Source organism: Acinonyx jubatus, chromosome A3 (genome assembly GCF_027475565.1).
Source record: "Acinonyx jubatus isolate Ajub_Pintada_27869175 chromosome A3, VMU_Ajub_asm_v1.0, whole genome shotgun sequence".
Lineage (NCBI taxonomy): Eukaryota > Metazoa > Chordata > Mammalia > Carnivora > Felidae > Acinonyx > Acinonyx jubatus.
In genome coordinates, this window is record NC_069388.1 from 42118478 (window position 1) to 42143919 (window position 25442).

The 25442-nt window shown below is 47.1% G+C and overlaps 1 protein-coding gene across 4 annotated transcripts in view; it reads right to left on the bottom strand.

Annotated features, from left to right (window-relative positions):
• RRBP1 (ribosome binding protein 1) overlaps nucleotides 1–22671 on the bottom strand; it is a 65000-nt gene extending 42329 nt beyond the window's left edge. For all 4 annotated transcript variants that reach the window (XM_053200277.1, XM_053200276.1, XM_053200278.1 and 1 more), the window contains exon 1: nucleotides 22421–22671. The gene's annotated coding sequence lies outside the window, so the exon portion shown is untranslated. The remainder of the gene's footprint in view (nucleotides 1–22420) is intronic.
• Between the last annotated feature and the right edge of the window lie 2771 nt (nucleotides 22672–25442).

The following is a 25442-nucleotide window of genomic DNA, read 5'->3' on the forward strand; positions in this document are numbered from 1 at the left end:
GAGATCGAGCCCCATGTCAGGCTCTGAGCTGACAGCATGGAGCCTGCTTGGGATTCTCTCTCTCTCTCTCTCTCTCTCTCTCTCTCTCTCTCTCTCTCTCTCTCTTCCCCTCCCCCACCTCTCAAAAATAAATAAACTTGACAAAAAAAAGGTGAGTCGGGGAAGATGGGACAAGAGGAAGGAGGGAACAGAAAGGGAGAGGTCAACAAGCCCCCCTCCCTGGCATGACCACTGCCTCCCAAATCTCTAGACCCTGGGGTAGGCTGGGTCCAGGCTTGCCAAGGGCTCAGAAGTAGAGATTTGTCCTCCACTGGGAGCAGGGGAGGGCAAGAGGGTGGGGATTTCTTAACAATCATGAAACCCACATTTTGACATTAGGGCATTTTATTTTATTTTATTTTTTATTTTTTAATGTTTATTTTTGAGAGAGAAAAAGAAAGAGAGCGTGAGAATTGTGTAAGGGCAGAGAGAGAGAGAGAGAGGGAGACACAGAATCTGAAGCAGACTCCAGGCTCTGAGCTGTCAGCATAGAGTCCGACGCAGGGCTCAAACCCACGAACCATGAGATCATGACCTGAGCCAAAGTTGGACGCTTAACCGACTGAGCCACCCAAGTGCTCTAACATTAGGGCATTTTAAAGAGGGGACTAAGAAGAGATTGTTCTAAATGCCTCAGCATTAGGTTTGAGGAAAAAAAAAATCACTCATCACGGAACACACGATTTCACTGTGGCTTTCTAAATAAGCTCTCTGCAGGAACAGGATTTAATGTACTCATGACAAAAACTCCACAGCATGTGCTCCCCCCGCGGTGACTACACCAGCTGCAGGCTATGACATTTACTTCTCCCAGACTGTCACCTTTATCGCAGCTGTGACCACCGCAAGCCAACTCTGAGGTGGGCTCATGGAGCTTTCAAATCCTGGGCAAGTGGATTCTGACCTCTGGCCGTGGGTTCTGACGGCGTGAGCCACAGCCAGGCACCCTCAAGAGAGGCTGTCCCAAATTAGCCTTTCCAGGAACACACTCACAAGCGAGGTGTGACACTGTACCCTGTTCAGTCCCGGAAGGAATCCAGTGGGTGGGAGGGCAGGGACACGAAAGCCTGGAACGTTCTACCATCAACTTCCATTTCTTGGTGGGCATTGACCAACCAAAACTCTAGGTCCTCATGAGGAGCTCTCAAAACTTCGCCGACATGGACACATTCAGGTACAAAGATCACATTGTAATCAAATGTATTTAATCTATTCAGATGACAAAAATCCTCTGAAACACTCCCTTCCCTCCCCCGTACCCCGCTTCTTCAGAGGCAGTGTGAGACCAGGGGCCTGGGTCACCCTGGTCTGGGTCACTCCATAAGTCCCAGTGGCTTCTCAACAACTGTGCACTCAAAGGGCGGTCTTCTGTGGAGCTGCTGCAGGGTCACCACGCCGACACAGTCACCAGGCTCCCACAAAGCCGGGTCTGTTCCCCGCTGAGCACTGTGGGATCGGTGCGGCCTTGCGGTGTAGGCAGAAAAGCCAAGGTTGAAAAATGTGCCTTGAATCTTACTGAAGCTAGGCAAATACAGGATACAAAAATATACCCTCTGTTAGGAGCGCAGACTTGAGAAAAAGCTAGCTCGGGAGAATATTTTTCCTCCACAGCACACACAAACGCATGTTTGAGAGGAGCACAAGTGTGTCTTCCAAGTTGTGCAGAACGGGTTGCTCTAAAAAGGAATTACATCCCCACCGCTAATTCCTGAGTTAGAATTTCTTTAAAAGAAATCTTTCACAGGAAAATGAAAAGCCCTAGTCTCGAGAAGTAATACCCTGAAACATTTACGGCTCAGGCTGTATTGCCACAAATGGCAAAGAAATCTCAGCGAAAGCCAAGCCAGCCCGCTGCTCAGCAGAAACGTCGTGGGGAGATCCCACACTCACCGGGGTGATAACGCCAGCGATGCCTTCCAACTGTGCTCTCGGGACCAGCATTCTGGGTGCTTCGCTTCTGAAATCCCCACTGTCCTAAAAGGACTCCCAGTAGGAATGTCCCCTGGGTTTTCCCACTGGGCCAGGCCCAGGAGGTCAAAGAATGAGGCCAGATGTGTGACCACCCACATCTTGTATGGACTGACCACAAAGGACCTGTGTTCTGTCAATTCCAGAAACTTCTGTGAAATATGTGCTTTCACTTACTATTGCTAGTACACTTGAAAGCGTAGAGCAGAGGGGTGTCTGAGTGACTTAGCTGGTTGAGCGTCTGACTCAACTTTGGCTCAGGTCATGATCTCACGGTTCGTGAATTCAAGCCCTGTATCGGGCTCTCCGCCATCAGCTAAGAGCCCACTTTGGATCCTTCATCCCTCTCTCTCTCTGCTCCTCCCCTGCTGTCTCTCTAAAATCAGTAAGGGTCTGGAAAGAATGGCTTTTCTTCTGTTCCTAGGGGGTAAGGATTCAGGGAACAAAAGTCTGTGGAGGACCTGAATTCTTTAGACATGGAATACATTTACCAGCTCGTGTGGCCCAACCAACACAGTCCAATTTGGCCAGTTCAAGCCAATTTGGCAATTGAGACTTGGGTAGGTTTTGTGAAGATACCCTCAACAGCACCTCTGGGGCTGGATCTCATCACTAACCATCTGCTCTGTCATGGGCCATATGCAGGTGCACAGAGAAGCGTGGGGCAGGGATGTGCCCGGTGGATGTCAAAGAGATCTAGCTTCCAGACACCCTTCCTGGGCACAAGGTGAACAGCCAGGCAGGTACAAAACTAAAACAGAGTGACAATAAATCAGAGACCCTAGCAGATATGTCTGCATCAGGACCACCATCACCTAATTTGTTTAAATATTGTAAAAAATATTGTGACCACTCATGTCCTACCACTCAAGCTCTTGCCTCACAGGGACTCTGAAGCAGTGTTGAGCGGGGGGGGGGGGGGGGGGGCTTACTGGTCTCTTCTCTGAGTTTCCACTTCTCTTAGATGCTGTGTTGACTGTAGGTTTGTAGCAGAAGCATTTTATGAGGTTAAGCTATCTTGTATTCCTAGTCACCTCTTCTTTTCTTCTTTTTTTAACAATTGGGTACTGAATTTTAGCAAATGCTTTTTCTTTATCCCTTGACATTTTCTCTAATCTGAAATGGGTTGAATCACAATAATATATATTCTAATGTTAACTCACAGATGGTTCGTATGGTATAAACGCTTCTTGATGTTGGGCCCTTTCTTTTTTAATGTATCACTAGTTTGGTTTGTTCAATTTTTTCATGTGAGATTTGCATGTGTGCTGCGGAGTGAGAAAACCTAGGGATCATTCTCATGACCCCGTCTTTCTGTGATCTTGGTAGCAAGGTCACTCGAGTCTTACAAAATGAGCTAAGGATGGTCCCTTTCCCCTCTCTTCTCTGTGGGTTTAGAAGAACTTGCCTGCAAAACTGTCAAGATCTGGTGTTTCCAGATTCTGTTCTTGGCGGTGGTGGGAGGGGGTAAAGAGTTAACTCTTTCTGCTAATTTTACTTAACTGCTAATTTTATTTTATTTTAACTGCTAATTTTATTTTATTTTTCCACTCAGTTTTATGGAGATATAACTGTCACACAGAACTGTGTAAGTGTGGGGCACCTGGGTGGCTCAGTCGGTTAAGCGTCCGACTTCGGCTCGGATCGTGATCTCGCAGCTCAAGAGTTCGAGCCCCACGTTGGGCTCTGTGCTGACAGCTCAGAGCCTGGAGCCTGCTTCGGATTCTGTGTCTCCCTCTCTTTCTGCCCCTCCCCTGCTCACACTCTATCTGTGTCTCAAAATAAATATTAAAAAAAATTAAAAGAACTGTGTAAGTTGAAGGTGTACAGCATAATGACTTATGCATATATTATGAAATGACTACCACACTAAGTTCAGTGAACCTCCATCATCTCATACAGAGACCAAAACAAGGCAGAAAAAAAAAAAGGGAAAAGCAATTTTATCCCTCGGGAGAACTGTTCCTCTCTTAACAACTTTCAGACGCCCCACACACCAATGTTAGCTGTAGTCGCCAGCCAAGCCGTCTGGGACCTCCCTAGCACTCGCTTATGTTGTTAACTGGGAGTGTGCACCTTCTGACCACCTTCCTGTGATTCCTCCTACTCCTGCCCTTGGTGACTGCTTTTTCTAGGAGACTGGTCACCCCTTTTTCTAGGAGACTGGTTTTGGGGTTTTTTTAGATTCCACATATAAGTGAGATCACACAGAATTTGTGTTCCTCTGACACAACACCTTATGTTTCACTCAGCATAATGCCCTCAAGGTCCATAAGTGGCAAGGTTTCCTTTTTTATGGCTGAATCATAATCTATTGTGTGTGTGCGTGTGTGTTCGTAACACAAACTTCCTTATCCACTCATCTGTCAATGGACACTTAGGTTGTTCCATGTCTTGGCTGTTATAAATTGCTGATTCAATATCAAGGATGATTCCAAACCAGCTTTTGGGTTTGTGATCCAGCATACATAATTTTCATTATTCCTTCCTCTAATCTCTATTGGTTTATTCTGCTCTAACTTTACAACATGGACATTTATTAATTTTCAGGCCTTTCTTTTTTCTTACAGCAAATATTTAAGGCAACAAATTTCCCTCTAAGTACTGTTGTAGCTACATACTACAAGCTGCAGCACACATACTCACTTTTTTCATGATTGTTCAGTTGTCTTTTCTAAATCCCATAAGATCTCCTAGACTCATGAGATGGTAGTGACCTTAACTTCCCTAACACATGGGGGCTTTAAAATATCACTGATAGTTCTTATTTAACTGTGTTGTCATCAGAGAATCTGTTCTGGGTGATATAGGATAAAGCTTTTAGACCTCTAATCAGGATCTGGAGACACTAATAATTTTTTACATGACCTAGGACACAGAAACATACATACATATGTGTATATATATATACACAACACTTTCATGAAATAACTCAGTACTAGTTCATGTGATACATCAGTATTTTCTATACCATTAAAACATCTGAAAAGGTTTTTCACAATAAATTAAATTGATTTTGAGTCTCACAATAGGTTGGGCCTATACTCTAAAAAATACTAATTGAGGGGCACCTGGGTGACTCAGTTAAGTGTCCGATTTCGGCTCAGATCATGATCTCGCGAGTTTGAGCCCCGTGTCAGGCTCTGTGCTGGCAGCTCAGAACCTGGAATCCACTTCAAATTCTGTGTCTTCCTTTCTCTGCCCCTTCCTGGCTCATGTGCTTGCACTCTCTCTCTCTCAAAGAATAAATAAACATTAAAAAAAAAAATAAAAATACTAATTTAGATAATGATATTTGGTGAGTTTTGCTAGACTGTGGTCAACTTTTATAAATACACGTGTTCTCTATGGAGTGAAGGGTTCTATGTGTATCCTTAGCTTCAGCTTAATACCTTCTATAGACCATTTTTGGCTAATTCAATCTAATAACTATTGAGAGTTTTTAACATTTCCCACCACGTATCATGTATTTATCAGTTTCTCCTGGGAATCTGCCAATTTGGGCTTTATTTGAAGGTCATCTCATTAGGTGAACATCAGATCAGCATTGTTACATCTTCTTGATAAAGTATCTGCTATTCCCCACCCCCCCCATTACATAGTGACCTTCTTTATCCCCTAATAATGAACTTTTTTTTTTTCATCATTAAAGTCTATTGTCTGATTATTTAAAAAGTTATACCAACATTTGGGAGGTTAATACTGACCTAGAATCATTTTCTATTCTTCACTTCCAACCTTTCTGTGTTCATATGTTTTAAGTAGAACTCTTAAAAATAGCATAAAGCTGGATTTTATTTTAAGACCAGTGTAGCAATTTGTCTTTTTAACTGGTAGGTTTAATTCATCAACGCCTATTGTGATTTCCTATATAATTGGACTCACTGAAACCTTGATTTTGTCATTCCTATTTATAGTACTTCCTTGCTTATTCTCCTCCCACTCCCTTTATTTCTGCATCCTATCAGGCTATTTAGGTTTTATCTCCTTTTCCTCTATGGTGTTTAGAACTTATACATGCTACTGCTACTTTTTTTTTTTTTAATGAGTACTGAAATTATAATTAAAATGTGTTTTACTCTTCCATTTTCCTAGCATATATACTTGACCTGATTTCCCCGATGCCTCCAGCCACTTCCCCAACAGCCAAAGAACTGTGGAAGGCCTGAAGTCTGGTGCCCATCCATCTGACATGAGCCCCTTTTCCGACTTGGCACGCCCCACTTCTCCATCACACACACCCCAGAATGACTCAAACGACCCAAAGCGACTTTTGCCTCAGACAGCTCATGTTTGCATTCCCCAAATGTTTACCAACTTCTTTGTTGACCACTGCTTCCTGCGCCTCACTCTCTTCTTATTGGGTCATTCCAAAGTACATCCTTGACTAGCTCTTTCAACAAGGATCCATTCTGGATCAACTTTCTCAAGTCCTCATAGACCCGCAATAATATCGTTATTCTACTCATGCTCTTCGTGAGTGGATTAATGGAGTGCAAAATTCCCTGCTGACTGTCCTTGTCTCTTACCACTTTGAAGATATTATTTTATCTGTCTTCTGGCTCTTTTGGGGGGAGGAGGAGTTACTATTGAGAAACATGCTACTGATCTTTTGTTCCTTTATGACATCTTAAAAAAAATCTCTCACAACTTTTAAGATTCATCTTTGGAGTTCTAAGGATTCAACAAAATATTTTTTAAGATTATTTATTTTGAGAGAGAGAGAGAGAGGCAGAGAGAGAGAAGCCCAAGTAGGCTCTGTGCTACAAGCCGATGCAGGACTCGAACTCACAAACCATGAGATCATGACCTGAGCCAAAATCAAGAGTTGGACACTTAACTGACTGAGCCACTCAGGCACCTGTCAAGAAAATATTTTTAGGTGTATATCTTTATTTATCTTATTCAGGCTCATTGTGCATTCTGAGGTTGAGGGCTCATGCTTTTCAAAAATTCCAGAAAATCCTGGGCCACTTTGTGCTTAGAAAATTTTTTTGCTCCTTCTCTGGGGCAGAACTCCTAATCTGACCTCAAGCTCTCCATGCCGCCACCTGGGAAAACTCCTCAGACATACGTTCCATTTCACCAACAGTCTCTTCAGCTGAATCTAAACAGCTCTGTAACCAGTCTTTTGAGTTTATCTCTTTTCAAGTTGGCCTGTTTTTTTTTTTTCTGGTGTTATTTTTTCCATTAATGTTTTTCATTATCTACTTTTATATCTTTAATAGCGATTTCGTGTCACGTCTTTGGTGGGACTTTATCAGAGGCAATCCTATCTGGGGTGAGTAGTGGGCTTGTGTCAGAGCTGTTTAATCTTTGTTACAACGGGGCCCTCAGAAAGCAGCAGCTTCGGACTAACTTTTACACAAGGCCTGGGCTTCCTATAATAGATTCTCAGGAGACTGATTGCCCCCCCCCCCCACTGCCCCAGGACAAAACAAGTAAGTTTCTATGTCATTTCCCCTGGCTGCTAGTCCGTCCTTTCATTGAGGGTGCGCGTTTCACACGAGGGTGTGAGGGGGGCTCGGGTCCTACTCCCCACTGACGAACCCCTGTTCCCATCTAGACACAAAAGCCAAAGACCCAGGTGACTCTGGCTGACAAGACCCCACCCACACCCCATGGTCAGTTTACTTCTGGGTCCCAGTCATTTCCCTCACCCTTGGTTTACAGCTTTGGCAACCTCTTTTATTACCCTGCAAGCCCAGCTAAGCTTTTAGAGAATGCCTATGAACTTTAACATTTCTAAATGTCTGGAGAAGAGGGTTTTCAGATCAACTCATCTAAATATTAAGTGTAATTTCTGATTTTTTTTTTTACCCAGAGAAAGAAAATTTGGTTGCTAAACAATATATTCTGAAATAATTTATTTCATGAGTTAAGGGAATGGAAAAGACTTAATTCCCACTTTAGAAAAACAATGCTACTCATTTTAAAGAAAGATGAAACACTAAAAATAGAAATGTATTCTATTATAAGCCTTTGCTTATTCATTGGCTATTTCAGATTCAGTTTCTACGCCTAAGGAAAAAAAATAAAGAATTGACATGTTTTTGTGTTTCTCCAAAATAATGGTCTTTGGAAAAGTAATAACTTCAAAAGGCCTAAATCTTCCGAGAACGCACAGGAAGCCTACAGGCCTCACCTCATCAATGAAGACAACATGCCTATGAGGCAGGAATCCAGAATCCTGACTTCTCAAAATGACAGCAGTTAAGATGTGCTGGCCCATGACTGAATTCACACTGTGACTGACATCAGGCTCCCAGAAAGCAGGGACCGGTCTCTTCCGCACTGTATCCAAGCAAACCTCAGCTCATCAACACTCCCAAGTGCTCCGTGAACAAAGGCCATCAGGACAGGAGTCGCCATTTGTATGGTTATAAAGATCACACCCAACCAGAAAAGACCCGGTATCCCCCAGTAAAGTAAAAGAATGTGCGCTGGTGGTTTTGCACACCTTCGCAAACAGTTAGTTCTTGGTTCTTCAGAGTTTTCCCACTATTGCAAACGTGGTCTCTGTTTCATTTTGTTTGCTGCTGGTTGATTTCTGTAGGGTGACTTCTCCCCCCAGCAACTTCTGCCTAATTCTAGGGACACATCCTTAGATTTTTAAAAACATTTCCTAGGTATATAAGCATACTGCCTATTAATCACAGTTTTGTTCCTTTCTCCCCAGTCTTCCTGTCTTCGGCTTCACTTTCCTTGAATTTTTCACAGGGTAGGCCCTCCCAACACTGTGCTAAAGAGAAGGAAGGATCCAGGCATTCCAGTTTTTCCTGATCCCAAAGGCAAGATTTAGGTATCTTGCTGGTTAGTACGGTGTTTGCTATAGGCTTTTTGTAGAGAGCCTTTTATCAGGTTCTCGGTTCTCTTCTTGGGTCAGTGTGGATAAGTTATATTTTCCTAGAAATTTATATATGTTGTCAGAACTTGCAAAACTCTTGCCATGTTGACGTGGAAAAAAAAGAGGTCTTCTCTGTATAATGCGTGGCATGATCCCTCCTCTGGATCCTTCAGATATTTTTAATAAGCATCTACGACACTGGTTTTACTTATTTTTACTTAGCACATGTCGCTCGTTATAACCACTTACCTTTTTAATGTCAACCACATCTGTAGTAAAGTCCCACTTTACATTCTTGAGAGGATTTGAGCCTTTTCCTTGATCCATTTTGCTTGATATTTGTCAACATTACCTATCTTTTGTGAGAATGAAATCTTGGCTTTGTTGGATTCATCTGCTATGTATTCACCTGTTTTTGGTTTCATTTATTCCTTCTCATCCATATTTTCTTCTGACTGGTTTTAGTATGTCTTTTTTTACTTCTGGGGGAAGATGCTTACTTATAACTCATTAATTTTCATCTTTTCTTTTCGGATGCATGTATGTAAAGGTACACATTTCCCTGTAAACAATACTTTAGTTACATCCTACAAGGCTGGATGTGTAGCATTTTCATTATCACTCACTTCAAGACATTTTCTATCCCCCTCCCTTTTTTTTGGCCTACAAGTAAGTGCTAGAAGCATAGGTTTACAAAATTTCCAAATGCATGAAGATTTCCTATTTCTTTTTATTCATATTTCTAGTATAACTGTGCTCAGATTACCTGCTCTATATAATCCCAATCCTTTGATAATTGTTGAGACTTTAAGGCCCCAGATATGACCAATCTTTGAAAATTTTGAAGTCACATGTGTACTAGCTGGCTGCAATGTTTTATTTATATATAGTCATAGAATTTTGTTCAAAGTTCCAATCCTTGCTGATTTTTGTCTGCTTAACTGTCAATGTCAATTACTGATGGGATGTACTAAAGTTCTTCACCATGATTATAGATTTGAACACTTCTTGTAGTTCTGTCAATTTTGTTTTAGGTATTTTGTGACGAAGTTAATAAGATGCACCCAAAGTGAAAACTGCCGAATCTTTAAGCTGAATTAAACTTTGATCGTTATGAAGTGCCCTTTCTCTGTACAACACTTTCAGTGAGTGTTAACGTCTCTTTTATATACCAGTAATACAACACCAGTTTTCTTGTTTTTTGTTTTGTATTAAGTAATCTCTACACCAAACATGGTGCTCAAACTCATGACCCCGAGATCAAGAGTCCCTTGCTCTACGGACTGAGCCCGCCGACTGCCTCAACACCAGTTTTTTAGTAGAATTTCTATAATGTACCTTCTTCTATCTTTTTATTTTCAACCTGTCTCCTGTAAACAGCACAAGAGTGGACTTTAAACAATCCAGTATATCTTTATGTTTCAACTGCAGTATTTAATCAATGTATATTAGATATGAATGCTGATATATTTGAGTTTAATTCCGTAATCTTATTTTGTGCTATTTTCCCACCTGTCCGCTCTTCTTTTTGTTTTTAAGTCATCCCATTTCCCCCCCTACTACTTTAGAATATACTGTTTCTATTCTTTAGTAATTACCTTTAAAAAAGAACATGGCAGGGTTCGCCAAGTTCAAAGTTAAATGAGCTTACCCCTTCCACTAGCTCTATTACTCCTTTTGTCTTCAGTGTTACTGTTTTCAGTATTTAATCCTATCTTTTTCTCAGTCACCCCCACCCCACGCCACATGTTACTATTATTCTTCCACATTTGTTTAGAGTGGCCCAAATATTTGCCACCTTCTTTATCCTTCCTTGCTTGTACAGCTTACTCTTTCCATTTGGCATGACTTGCCTTCCAAGAACATCCTCCAGAATTTCCTTCGGTGAGGGCCTGTCAGTAATTACCTGTCTTAGTTTTCTTTGTCTTAAAAGTTATCTTGAGTTTTTGATTTTTGTTTTTCCTTTGGTTCCTGTATCATTACACTCTACATATGGGTGTTTTTTCCTTTTTTGGATGAGTGTCTCATCTATTCTTTAAAACCCTCAGACATCATCTTGTCCAATACTGGCTCTGGCCCATGATCACTCACCTCTCCTGGAACCCCAATTAAACACACTTCTACCCTCCCCAATTCTTAATTGGTCTTACAAATTATTCATTTGGTCCTCTAAGATGAAATCTGTATATTTTCTTCTGCTTTATCTTTCAGTTCACTTATTCTCTTCAGTCTGTTGGGTTTTATTATTTTTTTTTTAATGTTTTATTTATTTTTTGAGAGAGAGTGCAAATGGGGGAGGGGCAGAGAGAGAGAGGGCCACACAGACTCCAAAGAAGGTTCCTGGCTCTGAGCTGTCAGCACAGAGCCCAATGCAGGGCTTGAACTCATGAACCGCAAGATCATGACTTGAGCTGAAGTCGGACCCTTAACCGACTAAGCCAACCAGGTGCCCCTAGGTTTTTAATTACAATTATTGAGCTGCTCATATCTAGAAGTGTTAACCTGATTCCTTTTTCAAATTTGCCAGGTCGTTTTATAGTTTTCTTTCCCTGTAGGTATTTTTGATCTTGTCTATTACTTTAAGTATAGTGAGAGGCATTGTTCAAAATCTGAGTCAACCCCTCTACTGTCTCATATTTTCACAAATCTGTTTCTGCTGGTCCTCTTTCATAGCGCTCTGCATTCTTTGTGCGTTTACTTATTCTTAACCGGGAACTGCTCACTTCGTTGTGAAAATTACACATGGGGATTCACTAAGCCCAGAATGAAGGGGCAGTCCTTCAAAGATCTGCTCATCTGTTCACTTGCAGGATGGCCCAGAAGGACAGTCTTCGTCGACTCTGAAATAAAGAACTTTAAAATTGGCTGGAGAATTTCCTCCCACTTAGGTCACGGGATCTGCATGAGGAACCACTCGTGAGAACGAGTCCTCAGGAGGGGAATGGGCTTATTTCTGCCTCCCCTTCACCCTGACGGTGTAGCAGTCCTCTGTGGTTGCAGTTCTGAGGGGTAGGGTCCTCCATCATACTGCCTCCTGTGCCCAGAGATGCCATCAAAATTCAACGGTTGCCCCCTTTGCCAAATGCCCTCGGGGCCGTGTTTGCTGTCCAAGGCTACTCCTTTCACCGAGGTTTTGGCCTCCTATCTTCTAAGAATAAACAATCTAAGTGTCCATCGTTAGGTGAATGGATAAAAAAAAGATGTGGTCTATTTTACACACACACACACACACACACACACACACACATACATTCCTCAGGCAAAGAAAAGGATGAAATCTTGCCATTTGTGACCACATGGATGCACCTCGAGGATATTATGCTGAATGAAGTAAGTCAGACAAAGAAAGCCAAATACCACATGATTTCACTTGTAAGTCATAATCTAAAAAACAGAAACAAACTGAACTAAACCCAGATTTCAGCTATGGAGAACAGAGTGGTGGTTACCAGAGAGGAGGGAGGCTGGGAGTGGGAGGAGGTGAAATGGGTGAAGTTTGAACCAAGAGGTACAAACTTTCAGTTATAAAATAAATATCAGGGGGATGTAATACACAGCATGGGGAATACAGTCAATAATATGGTATCAACTTTGCATGGTGACAGATGGTAACTAAACTTATCGTGGCGATCAGTTCCCAACGTATACAAATCACTACTGTACACAACAGAATATTGTAGATTATACTTAAATAAAAAAGATAGTATCTTTCAAGCCATTCCCTGCTTTTCAGAAGATGCTTATTGTTGGCTATGTAGCACCTGCCCTGCCCCACCCCGTTCATTAGACTGGTCCATCCCACCCAGTCCACCCCATCGCCAGAGCACAGTGGCCCCTCACTTCTCTGGGCTACTGACTCTTGGCACTGTTGGACCAAAAGACATTGCCATTTGGCACTCCTTGCCAAATGAAATCCCAGCCAATCAAGCTCTTAAAAGAAAAATGAGATCATCCCTGCTGCGGGACAGGAGGGCTGGTTGTGCCAGGGAGACTTCCAAATCCAGCTCTGGACAGACATCCAAACCCCAGAAGAGGGGAGCCTGCAGGGTGTCCTTCCACCACCAACCGGGGCCCTGGCCAAGGATTCTCTAAGGTGGGAGGGTTTTCAGGTAAGTAATGCGTGGGTCAGGGCTCAAATGACTTCTGGTACTCGACTGCTGGCTCCTTTGTTTTTAAGAAATCCACTCAATACTCCAACACTCATTACATTACCTGGGGGCATGGATCTGATAAAGAAATCAATCCCCAGATCAGGGCTCCCCCTTCATTTAACTGCTGAGAAGAGGAGCTGCCTTTCCACTCAGATTTGTGGTTAAGAGCATTTGCTCATGGGCAACAAAACCTGACCATCTTCCACAAGCCTTTTGCAAAGGCCCACCGTGTATTAACGAATTTCCTGGCCAGACGCTCCCATCTCTGTGACCAAGGGGAAGTATGGGATGAGTGAGTTATTTCTTAGGAATAGCAAACTTCATTCTGGTTCCTTTTTAAAATCAGCCATTGTATCATATGTCCCCAGCCCTCCTGTACTGCTGGTGGGAGCAGAAATGAGTACCTGCACCTTGGGAAGAAGTCTGGCCTCTCCTCTAAAGGTGAGGATATGCCTCCTTGTGGCTCATAATCCCACTCCTAGGTACAGACCTGACGGCCATGTAGATAAGCAGTCACCACAATGAGGGGCAGGACTTTATACTTCGTAATATAACATCTCTTATATTATAAGCCCCCAATCGGAAACTGTCCAAGTACCCAGGCAGAATGAAATGGGCACTGGCGATGGACTCACAAGCCGGAATACTACACAACAACGACAATGAGCTACGAGGCCGACAGCACAGATGACTCCCACACACGACATCAAATGAAAGACCCAAGAGAGCACGGGCCGGGCTTTGTGATTCCATCTACCTGGAGTTCAAATTCGATGGAGCAAATCTGTGTGCCAGAAACCAGCAGTGCAGCTACCCCTGGGGACAGGCAGCAGCTGGAGAGGGCAGAAGAGGAACGTGTGGGGGGATAATATTTCCTGATCTGCAGGTTAAACAGGGTGATCAGTTTGTGGCAGTTTAAAACTGGGCAGTGGACTCACAACAGAGCACTTTTCTGTGTAGGTACTTTGCATTACTAAAGAGTTAAAAATATATATGCCCACTCTGGTAGGAAAAACTGTATCACCCGGAACTTGAAGGAGGAGCATCCTCAGTGCCTGGAGTATCTGTGACACTGTCGCTGCTGCCACCTCCCAGCCCTCTCATGGGCATGGCCGCGTTGCTCCCACCAAAGAGGCGGGTAGCTGGGGTGGGGGGAGGGGGGAGCAGGAAGGCAGTCACCTCACAGTCTGTGGCCACGCCTACTGTGCTGGCCGCCAGACAGCATTGAGTGAAAAATCAATCCGTTCAGGGGTGCCGGGGTGGCTCAGTTGGTTAAGTGTCCAACTCCTGGTTTCGGCTCAGGTTGTGATCTCGTGGTTCGTGAGTTCGAACCCCACATCGGGCTCTCTGCTGTCAGCGCAGAGCCCACTTCAGATCCTCTGTCCTCCTCTCTCTCTGTTCTCCCCTGCTCATGCGCACAATCTCTCTCAAAAATAAACATTGAAAAAAATGCAAAAATAAATAAATACACACATACATAAATACATAAAATAAAACTGTTCAGAATAAGGCTCCAACTTAATAAGCTCCCAACTTAACAGGGAAGCAACTTAACACAGAAAACAGTGCCTGGGCTTCGGAGCCGTAGCTAAAGTTGACCTTTTCAATATCCGCTGACACATCACTGTAAGATTTCATTAAAGGTGTCAATAATTCATTTATTCTTCAGCACTGACCCCTTCTTTTCCTCAATCACTGTGATTGCTACTAAATTCCAAAAATTACTCGGTTTTTTTTTCCCCTTCCTTACTACAAATATCTAGAACTCAGAAAGAAATTAAAGTGTATTGCACAGAAACAAGACTACATCGAATTCCTATTCAGGATGAGCCTTAATCGAAAAGAAAACAGTTTTGATGGAGTTAAGTGGTACATTCTAACCACTGAATGAGAAGTTCCAGAAAAACATCCCACCTGGGCTTAGGGCAGAACAAGCGTCTCCACCGTCCCAGGTCAAACAAATAGGCCAGATGTGCCCATCAAAAAGAGAGAGGAATCGGGGCACCTGGGTGGCTCAGTCGGTTAAGCGTCTGACTTTGGCTCAGGTCATGATCTCACGTTTGTGAGCTCCAGCGCCATGTCAGTTGGCACAGAGCCCACCTCAGGTCCTCTACCCTTCCCTCTCTGCCCCTCCCTCACTTACATGCTCTCTTTCAAAACTAAACAAAAATGAAAGAAAGAAAGAAAGAAAGAAAGAAAGAAAGAAAGAAAGAAAGAAAGAAAGAGGAAAAGAGGAAGGAAGGAAGGAAGGAAGGAAGGAAGGAAGGAAGGAAGGAAGGAAGGAAGGAAGGAAGGAAGGGCAAGGAATCCAGGATCTACTTTTCATGTCTCTGCCAAGAAGCAAAGCAGAAGAGCAGGGGAGAAACAAAAGGATGGGGGGAAACCTGGGACGGACTCTTACCAACCAGACCACCTGCCTGGACCATCTTCTCCCACCTCCCCTGGTTTCCACATGCAAGTGCTCAAGGAGAGTAACCTCCATGCGGGAGGCAGCAGGTTAACTTCATCAGTTCCTGTACTCCTCGAAGTCTGACTAAAAGAGAGAATAAAATGCCAACTACAAGAAAAGAATTTTCCTCCTACCACTAAGGAACACTCTTGCTCACTAAACACAAAATCCACCTCTTCTCAGAGCAGAACCGGCACATTGTTCAAAGCAAAAATAACATTTTCTTTCCTGGTGAGCGTGTTGTCGTTGATACACTCAGTTACTCCCTGAAGCCCCACCAATGCTCATCAGCCACAGAAGGAAATCAAGGGTGCTTGCTGCGGATTCTCCTCCGGGAACTGCGGAGCAGCTGGGAAGGACCCAGTGCTGGTGAGGCACCCTGACATGGATGGGGGGCTATGAAGGGACAGGGAGGACTGAGATTAATATAACTGGCCTGGGGGCACCTGGGTGGCGTCCAACTTCAGCTCAGGTCCTGATCTCACAGTTTGTGGGTTTGAGCCTTGTGTTGGGCTCTGTCTTGATGGCTCAGAGTCTGGAGGCTGCTGCAGATTCTGTGTTTTCCCTTCTCTCTGCCCCTCCCCTACTTGCTCTCTCTCAAAATATAAACATTAATATATATATATATATATGTATAATGTAATATATATAATGTATACATATAACTGGCCTGGAAGCTTATGACACCTGGGAGAAAGCCAATGCCCAGGCCTTCCACTTAGGGTCACTTCAAACCCCTGGACTCTATGAGCAGAGCAGGATCATCCCCATTCCAAAGTGTTCCTCCATGAATGTTACTGTCAACCTCTCAACTGCAGCCAGGCTGGAGGGAATCCAAAAATCACTTGGCTCTATAATATGTTTTTTGTGTTTTATATCTGATGCTCTAGGAATCCTGACTACTTCAGGCTAAACAACAATACATTCCTAGAACACAAGCAGTAGAAAATCCTCTCCCCATTAGCTTGGCAAGGATGGGCATCCACTGTGTGCCAGCCACTGTTCCAGGCATTAGGGATACCAAAGGGAAAGAAAGCAGACAGATCCCAGCATTGGCAGAGCAGACAAAGTCAGTCCCACGTGCAGCATGTCTGGCTGATGATAATGAAGGGAAAGAAATATGGAGAAGCAAGCCAGGGAGCAGGGGTGAGGGTGGGGATCACTAGGGGCTGTCACTTTAAGTAGGGAAGAAGATGGGGGAGAGCAAGCCCTGTGGCCTTCTAAGAAACAGCGGCCAGCTGCGTGGACAGCAACAGCACGTACAAAGGCCCTGAGGCAAAAGCATACGGATAAACAGGCCGGTGTGACTGGAGCAGAGGACACGGGCAATGGCAGGAGTGAAGCCACAGTGAAAGCGGGGCCCTTGGAGGCCACTGTGAAGACTCTGGCCAAGGAGGGTCTCAAGCAGAGAAGTGCTAAGAAGGCAGGGGGTGAGAGCTAGTGAAGTAATCCACGGAAGAGAGGGGTCTGGACCAGGGTAGTGCCAGTGGAAGAGGGGAGAATGGTTGCATTCCTGCTCTGTTTTGAACGTGGAGGTTTGCCGCTGTACAAGATACAAGAACCAGAAAGCAAATAATTGAGGATAAACCGAAGTTTGTGGCCTGAAAGATGGAGCCATCTGGCCTAGCTTCGTTTTACATGAAGAGGCAATGGAAGCCCAGGGAGGACAAAGTCATGTCCAAGCTCACATAGCTTGTTTCTAGGACCAGAACCCCAACTAGCACTTCTCCCTCTGCCCCAAACTGCAGCTCAGCGGGAGACAGTAGTGACCACTCAGGTCACACCCGGATGCCCTCCAACTCCTCTATGCTCTCAGACGCCGCCGCAGACAGTGCCCCCTGGGAGACCACCGATACTAAGCACGGAATGTAAACCAGGGTAGGAATGCTGGTGAATGAACCATGGGCCCTGCCCAGAGAGGATGACCACAGCCCCTGCCTGCCATGCAAGAGAACAGACCTGCTGTGCTCACACACTCCCATTCTCCCAAAAGAACTCCTAAATCTAGACTTTAATGAAGAAATTCTCCTTTAGAAGGCGGCTCAGCTGTTTAACAACATGAGGTTGGCCGAACAAATCTCATGTGCAGGCCAAGTTCAGTCCACACAGGGCACCATCCTGGAACCAGTCCCAAGACAGCCTAAAACAGACCTGATTCACTCACACCTTGACCAGGGTTAGGGCATGGAATTAAAGGTTTCAGTTTAAGATGGACTTTTAGTCCAACTTTTCAGCCAGCAGCCATGACATTCATTATTCCTATAAATAGCTGATAACTTCTAAACCAACCTCAGTGGACCTCCTCTCCCACTGAAAAGAGAATATGCAGCTGCCCATCATTCTGGGTTCTTTGTTAACTTTGGCTTTACTTTATTCTCTGTGGAGTACTAAGATAAGCCCCTTAGAACAGCCAAGAATTCAAAAAGTCTTCCCAAATACCGTCCAATGATTCTTTCGAAGTTTGATACAGAGAACAGAGTCCTGCAAATGACCCAGGAAATAATTTATGCCAGCCAACTATGAAAACACCAATACACTGCTAGTGTAAGGTTCAGGGACCAGCAGCTGTTCCAATCTTGCCAAAATAATCGAACTCAGATGCAACACTTTGCTCACAAATCAAAGTTGCTCCCATTGCTAGACAGTGGGAGATACGCCACTCAAGGCACTTAAGGTAAACATATTAGATGCGTCCGGTTTTTACCTGTGGGAGTCCGGTTGCCAGTTTCAGGAGGCTCATCAGAATTTGTCTGCCCAAGAAAACAACCTTCTAGGAAGTCCCTGAGTTAATTTTCTATAATGCTGGATGGCCCTCTTGCCCACGCTCTCACTTAGAATTAAATATTAACTTTCCCTACAAGCCATATGCTGTCTGCCCAATACCTATTTGGCTTGGTTTGACCATTTTGATGTTGTTGATAATAGGTAAGAACTTCCCCAGGGCAGGGCCACTATCTGTTCTGCTCCCCCACCCACTTTTTTTTCTTGGTATGCAATTTACAATGCACACAAGGAGGCAGGAATAAACGTTTTCTAAAGGCAATTAGGGTGAAGCCCATGAACTGCCACTAAGTCAACCGCTTTTAACGTATAAAATGGGGCATTTTATGTGGTTCGACATAATATTCCTAAATGATCAAGAACAGAGACTTGAATGTTTAAAGAATTCCAGCTACCTGGAACTCTTAAAAAGAAAAAAAAAAAAAAAAAAAAGAATTCCAGCTATCTCCAGACCAGCATTGCCCAGGAGAACTCTCCATGATAATGGAAATGATCTAAATCTGCACTGCAAACGTGTGGCTACTAAGCATTTGAAATACAGCTAGTGCGACTAAGCCATATTTTACTGGCCTCATTGTAACTGTCTTCAGCTTAAACAACTCTATGCAGCTACTGTATTGGACAACACAGTTGTAGACGACAGTTGTTTTTTTTTTTAAGTTTATTTATTTTAAGAGAGAGAGAGAGGGAGAGAGGGAGGGAGGGAGGGAGGGAGGGAGGGAGAGGGGGAAAGAGAGAGAGAGAGAGAGAGAGAGAAGAACCACCAGAGGAGGGGCAGAGAGAGGGGGACAGGGGATCCAATGAGGGCTCTGTGCTGACAGCAGAGACCTCGGTGTGGGGCTCAAACTCCCAAACCGTAAGATCATAACCTGAGCTGAAGTTGGACGCTTTACCGACCGAGCCACTCAGATGCCCCTAGATGACAGTTTCTTTGCACGAGAAACAGGTCTCACTCATTTATATTTAATGTTTGAAGGCCCAGCATGCAGGAGACACTGCATAAAGAAATGAAAAATACCTTTTTGCACTGATCACATTTTCAACTGGCTGTCTACCTTTCTTCCTCTGAAGCTCTTAATTCCAATCTTCTAGATCCATGTCTTCCCTTGAGTAGTTACTATCCCAGTAAATGTGGAATTACAGGACCATGTGGGTGAACATTCAGAAGGCCATGCCCACACTGCCCAGGAACTGGGCAACAGGAACTGGCCTGACAGCCACCTGACCTGCTGGGCCTCCACATTTCCAGCAGTAGAATGGGAACAACACCTTTCCTATAGAATGAGGTTGTGCAAGGCCTAGGTACACACTGAAGTTGTGGACTCTATTTCTAAACAGTAAACCTTAAAAACCAAATGGGGCTCAGCTTGAGTTGTCCAATAAAGTAGTTGGATAACTGAGAGACTATTGACAGGTATGGCCGTCTACCAGTCAACATTCAACATGTTACAGGCCAGGCCTTAACTACAGTAGACCCAGGATGTACAGATGGATAGCACAGACTCTGCCTCTGTAATTCGGACTGACCGTTATTTTTTCCCTCCTGAAGCAAGATTTTAGGGCAGAAAACTCTGCTATCTGGAAAGAACTTTTGAGTCCCTGCCTATGTGTCATTCATTAGCTAAAGTTCCCAGAGATAAAAGAACAATGAGTCTGGGGTCCTGACACTTTTAAAAGGTGTCCTTGTTACATACACAGTAAGCCAATATTCCAGTTAAATCATTCCCATTCAACCACCTAGACAGAATTTGGTACTGTAAAATTATTGCAGCCTGTTGACTCTTCAGCAAAGAGCTTGATTGCTCAAATGTGACTCAATGACTTGGATTTATCTAAAACTCTCCCATCACCAAAAAAAATATTCATACACCAAGGTACCACTCTAACTTCTAAACTCTTTATAGATGTTGAGAGGCTGATTCCTAACTACAAAAGAAAGGAGTCCTGTTATAGCAGAGTGCTTATGGCTCTCCCCACTGGCCGTCCTCTGCTTCCAAACCCCAAGACGCCTCACTTGTCCCCATCCCAGCCACCCTGCAGGCCACGTCTGCAATGCTCCAGGTTAAGGGAAAACTTAGCCTAGTAGGAGGTATGCCCCCACTTTTCCTCCTTTGCTTAAATAGAGAAGGAAGAGGTATCTCCAGGACCTTAGAATCGGAAGCTTCTTTTCTGGAAGGGAAACAGGTTGGCAGCCCCTGGTGGAGCTGACCTTTAGAAAGTTCATGAAGTAATTGAGACATCACCACCGTAGGCAGCATGCTGCAGGATCACCAGGACCTCTCTGGTGTCAGATTAAGAGGAAGTTAAGAGCACACACAGAAGGAAAGTGTAAGGAGGCAGGCAGAGACAGTAGGAAAAAGCTTCCCAACTGTGCAGAGCTGGCATAAAATGTGCAGCTGTCCCTCCTAAGACTACGAGAAAGAAGACCCAGGTTTCTAGAAACACTCAGCAGCCAGAGTTCTAAAGAGGTATCTAGCCTAGGATGTGAGGTCCTAGTGGGCCCACTTCCTCAACCTCCAAAATATACCATCCAGATGCCCCCAGCCAGCACAATAAGCAAACAGTGGTGGGAAGCTCCCAAGCACCCTTTAAAGTTTCATTTCCTTGGTGCTTCCCAGTCTCTGCTGACCTCCGACCTCCAGGAGTATTGCCAAACTGCCGTCTGTTTGCACAAGGTCCTAGTTTTTCCCAGCACTTGTGGGGGAGGCTCCTCTAACCATGCGGTGAGAGAGTAGGTGGTATCTCTCCAGGCTACAGATAAGGAAACCCAGGTTCGGAGAGGTTAAGGGGCTTGCGCAGGGGGTCTGTAAGAGAGGCATCAGGGTGGACCCTGGGACTTCTGTGAGCCTTCGGTCTGTGGCAGGCGGGCTGGAGTCAGCCCCAGACTCCACCTCCCTCTGGTGCCCCACAAGCCCCTAAAAACTCATCCGAGCATTAACAGGCAACACTTGTTGGCTATTCCTTACGCGTGCTGGGTCTTCACAGCTTTTCTCTTAAGTAGAAATGATAAGCAACCCCGTTTTTCAGAGGGAAAAGCGGGACACCCGAAGTGAGGCAGCTTGGCCCTGGTCACCCTCAGAGCTTCAGGGATTTCAAAAGCCCACTCCCTTAACCGTTATACCACAATGAGCTACCATTTATGGTCTGTACGCTGGGGAAGGGTCCCTGACGCTTCCCGGACGCCCTACTGGAAGCGCGGACCCCAGCCCGTCTTCCCTGCCCCAGGGCGCGGACTGGGGAACCCGGCGGGCTGGGGCGAGCGCCAGGCCGGGTGCCAGCGCGCCCCGGCCCGCCGGGCCGGAGGTGCCCGCTTCCGCCCGGGCATGGCACCGCCGGGCCATTCATCGTGGCGCGGGCGGGGCGGACCGGGCAGGGCCCGGGTGGCCCCGTCACCCCGCTGGGCGCCCTCGCGCCGGGCTCCGCGCGGCCCGGCCGGGAAAACGGTGCCCCTAGCCCCGCCGCCAGGGGGAGCAGGGAGCCGCCGCCCGACTCCGGGAAGTTGCCATCGCGGCCGCTCGGGAGTCCGGACCCCGGACGGCCCCGGTGCTCTCACGGCGTCCCCTGCAGCCCCGCGTCCCGGGCCCGCCCTGTCGGGGGCCGCCCGCCCCCCGGAAGCGCCTTCAGGCCGCAGCCCGCAGGCGGGCGTGCTGGGCCCGCGGGCCCCCCATTCAATCCCGCCCTCCTCCCCCCGACCGGCCCCCGCCGCCTTCCGCCCGCCCCCCCCCACCCCTCCAGCCCGGACTCCAGCCCGGCAACGTCATCCGGCCGCTTCCCGAAACTTAACCCCTTCCTCCGCCAGCTGTGCGCCGCCCCGCCCCGCCGCCAACTTTCTTCGCCCAACTTCGGAGCGTGCGGGCCGGCCCGACGGCCCGCAGGGAGGGAGGGGTCGCCACGTCGTGCCGCCAGGCCGCCGCAGGTCCCCTCCGACCGCTTAGGGGCGTAAGGTCCACGCCGCGGGGCGCACTCCGCCGCCGCCCCTGCACGGGGTTCGCCCGGAACACGCCCCCCCGGGGCCCGACCCGACCCCGAAGGTCGGTGGCCGCGGCGACGGCCGGCGGCGGGCGGCGCCGCCGGGGGAGGGGCCGCCAAGGAGACGTGTCACTCGCGGCGCGGCCGGCCCCGGCGCCCCGACGGCCCGGCCCGCGCGCCGCCGCCGCCGCTGCAGGGCCCTGCCAAGTTTCTTACCTGCAGCCGGAGACGCGGGAGGGAGAGCGAAAGGGCAGGAGCCGCCGCCGCCGCGGAACCGGGAGAGAAGCCCGCTGAGCCTCCGCCGAGAAGCCGCCCCCAAGCAGCTGCAGGCACCGCGACCCCGACGCCGTCCGCCCCGTCCGCCGTCCGCTCGGGCCGCTCGCTGGCTGCGTGCGCGCGTGTGGAGTCGTGGCACTTTCTGCCTCGGAGCTGGCGAACGGCCCCCTCCGCCGGGATCGCCGCCTCCTGCCTTCCCCACCCGGGCCAGCCATTCATCGAGCCGCCTTTCCCCATTGGCCCGCGCCCCGCCACTCCGCGGGTCACTGGCCAGTCAGAGCGCGGGCGGCCGAGCCGCGGCGGCGGCCATTGGGCGAAGAGGAGGGTCTCCGCCTCGGCCAATGGGAGAGGGGAGGAGCTGCGGGGAGCCGCGGGGGGCGGGGCCAGGGAGGGGCGGGGTCGTGCGGTGCGGCGCTCGGCCCTGCGCGGGGGCGGGGCGGGGCCGAAACGCCCCGCCAAAGCGGGAGGGGGCGCCGGTAGGTCCCGCCCACCCCTGGCCCGCGGCGCCGCTCGCAGTCACTGCTTTGGGGCCGGCGCTGCCCAGGCAGCATGCAGAAGGTTCGAATACAGGGGATGCCGGGCCTGAGCCCCTGGATCTCGACAGGGTGAGGTGGCGGTGGGTGTCACCCTGAACGCGGTTGCGCAACCCGCCAACAGCAGAGAGGAATGCCTTATTTAAACCCACTGAATCCCACTCCCTCCCGCCCCCCAGCAGCGGCTCCACCGGGCCCAGGGTGTGAGGACAAGTTCGGCTGGGGGTCAACCCCGAGAGGACAAGTTCTAATCTTCAAAGAGATGGCATTCAGTACCGGAAAGGATTTTCTTGAGCAAATGGAGGAATTGGGATTGAAAGGCCAGAAGGTGCACAAGGAATCCAAGGTGGATGTGATTGCACCCATTTTTAGAGGTGGTGCAATTGAGTAGTCTAATAGAGTTACTGGTACAAAGCACAACTGGCAGAGCAATAAATATAACCCACCCTATGGCGTTTTGCTCCATGTAAGGAAGAAGGTGAGGGGGTCTGACCCAAGCAAACTCACCCATTTCCCTGAAAACTGAACAAATAGTACTTCATTATGTAGTTTCCTCCCCTCAATACAAGCCAACACTGTCTCTTCATAACCAAATAAGTCTTTCAATTAAGATAATTTTAGGCCTGGTTTTTAACCATTATATCAGGGTCTTTTAAGGCCAACTCTTTGAATGTGAGCCAAAGCCAGCTTCTTTCAAATTAAGGTCTCCAAAAACCCAAAAGGGCTGCTGCAGCCTAATCTCCACACCACTTCCCTGGCCCCTGTGGCTGCAGAGTCCTGTTCCTAATATCTGTTTGTTGGGCAATTTCACATTACCCCTTGCTCTGTCACTGGTGCGGTACTAGCTGTTGTTAGAAAGATGTGAAAAATACAAGCTATGGTAAGGGACTAGAGGGGCGGAGTTGAAATTAAACCGTTCATTCCTATTTTTAATCTCAGCAGTTCCTTAACACATTAATGATTAATCAAAGGGAATTAACCTGGATTAACTTTCAACACTCAGTCTGTTTCCAGCAGCGAGCCCCCGCTTGAAATAAAAGTCAAGAATCTCAGCCTCTGGCCGGCATATCAAGTAGTTCTTCTTTTTTTTTTTTTTTTAAGTTTATTTATTTATTTTGAGAGAGAGAACGAGAGCATGAGTGGGGCAGGGGCAGAGAGAGAGAGGCAGAGAGAGGATCCCAAGCAGGCTTCGAGATGTCAGCCCAGAGCCCAACACGGGGCTTGCTCTCACGACTGTGAGATCATGACCTGAGCTGAAATCAAGAGTCGGATGTTTAAGTGACTGAGCCACCCAGGTGCCCCACATCAGTTAGTTCTAATTGATCATGGGTAAACCGGTTAACTTTTCTGAACATGGATGTATCCCTCTAGGGCAATCTGAGTTTTAGAGAAGAAAGTCACTCATTGTTCATTCATTCATGCATTCATTGGTGTTTGTTGAGTGCCTGGTATTCACTACCAGGCTGGGCATAGCCTAGAGTGATATGCAGACCAGGTGAAGACTCAACTGCCCCTGAGGGCCTTGCTGTGGGTTTAGGTTTTCCCAGAAGCAGATCCTGACATGGATTCAAGTGACTCACTTGGGGGTAATCACAGGACACATTGGTAGAGAAGTAGAATGGGAGAGAGCTGTGTCAGGCAAGTAGCACAATATCAGGCTAGTGACTGGTGTGGGCAACCAGGGCTCAGAATCGCTGGGCATGCCGGGACACTGTGTGGCACATGTCCCAGAGACGTCCTACCTGCAGGATGAGGAGGTGTGTTATTTACCCACCACTCCCACTCCTCGTTGATTGAGGGCTTCTTCTGGGAGGACTTTAACTGGTCTCATGCCCCAGAGAAAAGCCTTCTGGCAGAAAAAGGCAGCCGCTTGCAACAAGAAGCCCTTGGCAGAAGGATGCGTGTGCCTGGAAGGTGTGGAAGGGTCACAGTAGTGTCTTCTTTGCAACTGTGATGCCGAGCCTGACGCAGCACCTACACAGAGTAGAGGCTCAGTAAACACATGTTCTATAAATACGTCAAGTGAATTACAGGATTGCAAAGGATTACAGGATTCCTAGGGGTGAGGGTTACTTCCCCAAAAGGGGCTCTGTGTTCCTTCCCATAATCTGACATTTGGTTTGGCTTCAACCCAGTGTATGTTTCAATACGGAGAGGTGGCCTGGCCTGAGCCTTCGCCTGTCCTCCCTCCCTGCTCCTTGTCCTCCCTCCACCAGGTTCTGTTAGGGCCAGGGCAGCCCCCACGCCCCACTGCCCCTGCCGCCTGGCCTAGCCTGACTCTCACCACGTGCCCACGGAGCCCCCCAGCCTTGGTCCTGCTCAGCGTTGTCAGCGTGTCTTGATCTTGCGCTTTCCCATGGTGTGTCTGGGGAAAACAGGAACCACTCCAGGATTAGGTGGATGGGGGTGCCTGTGTGGAGCCGGACGGG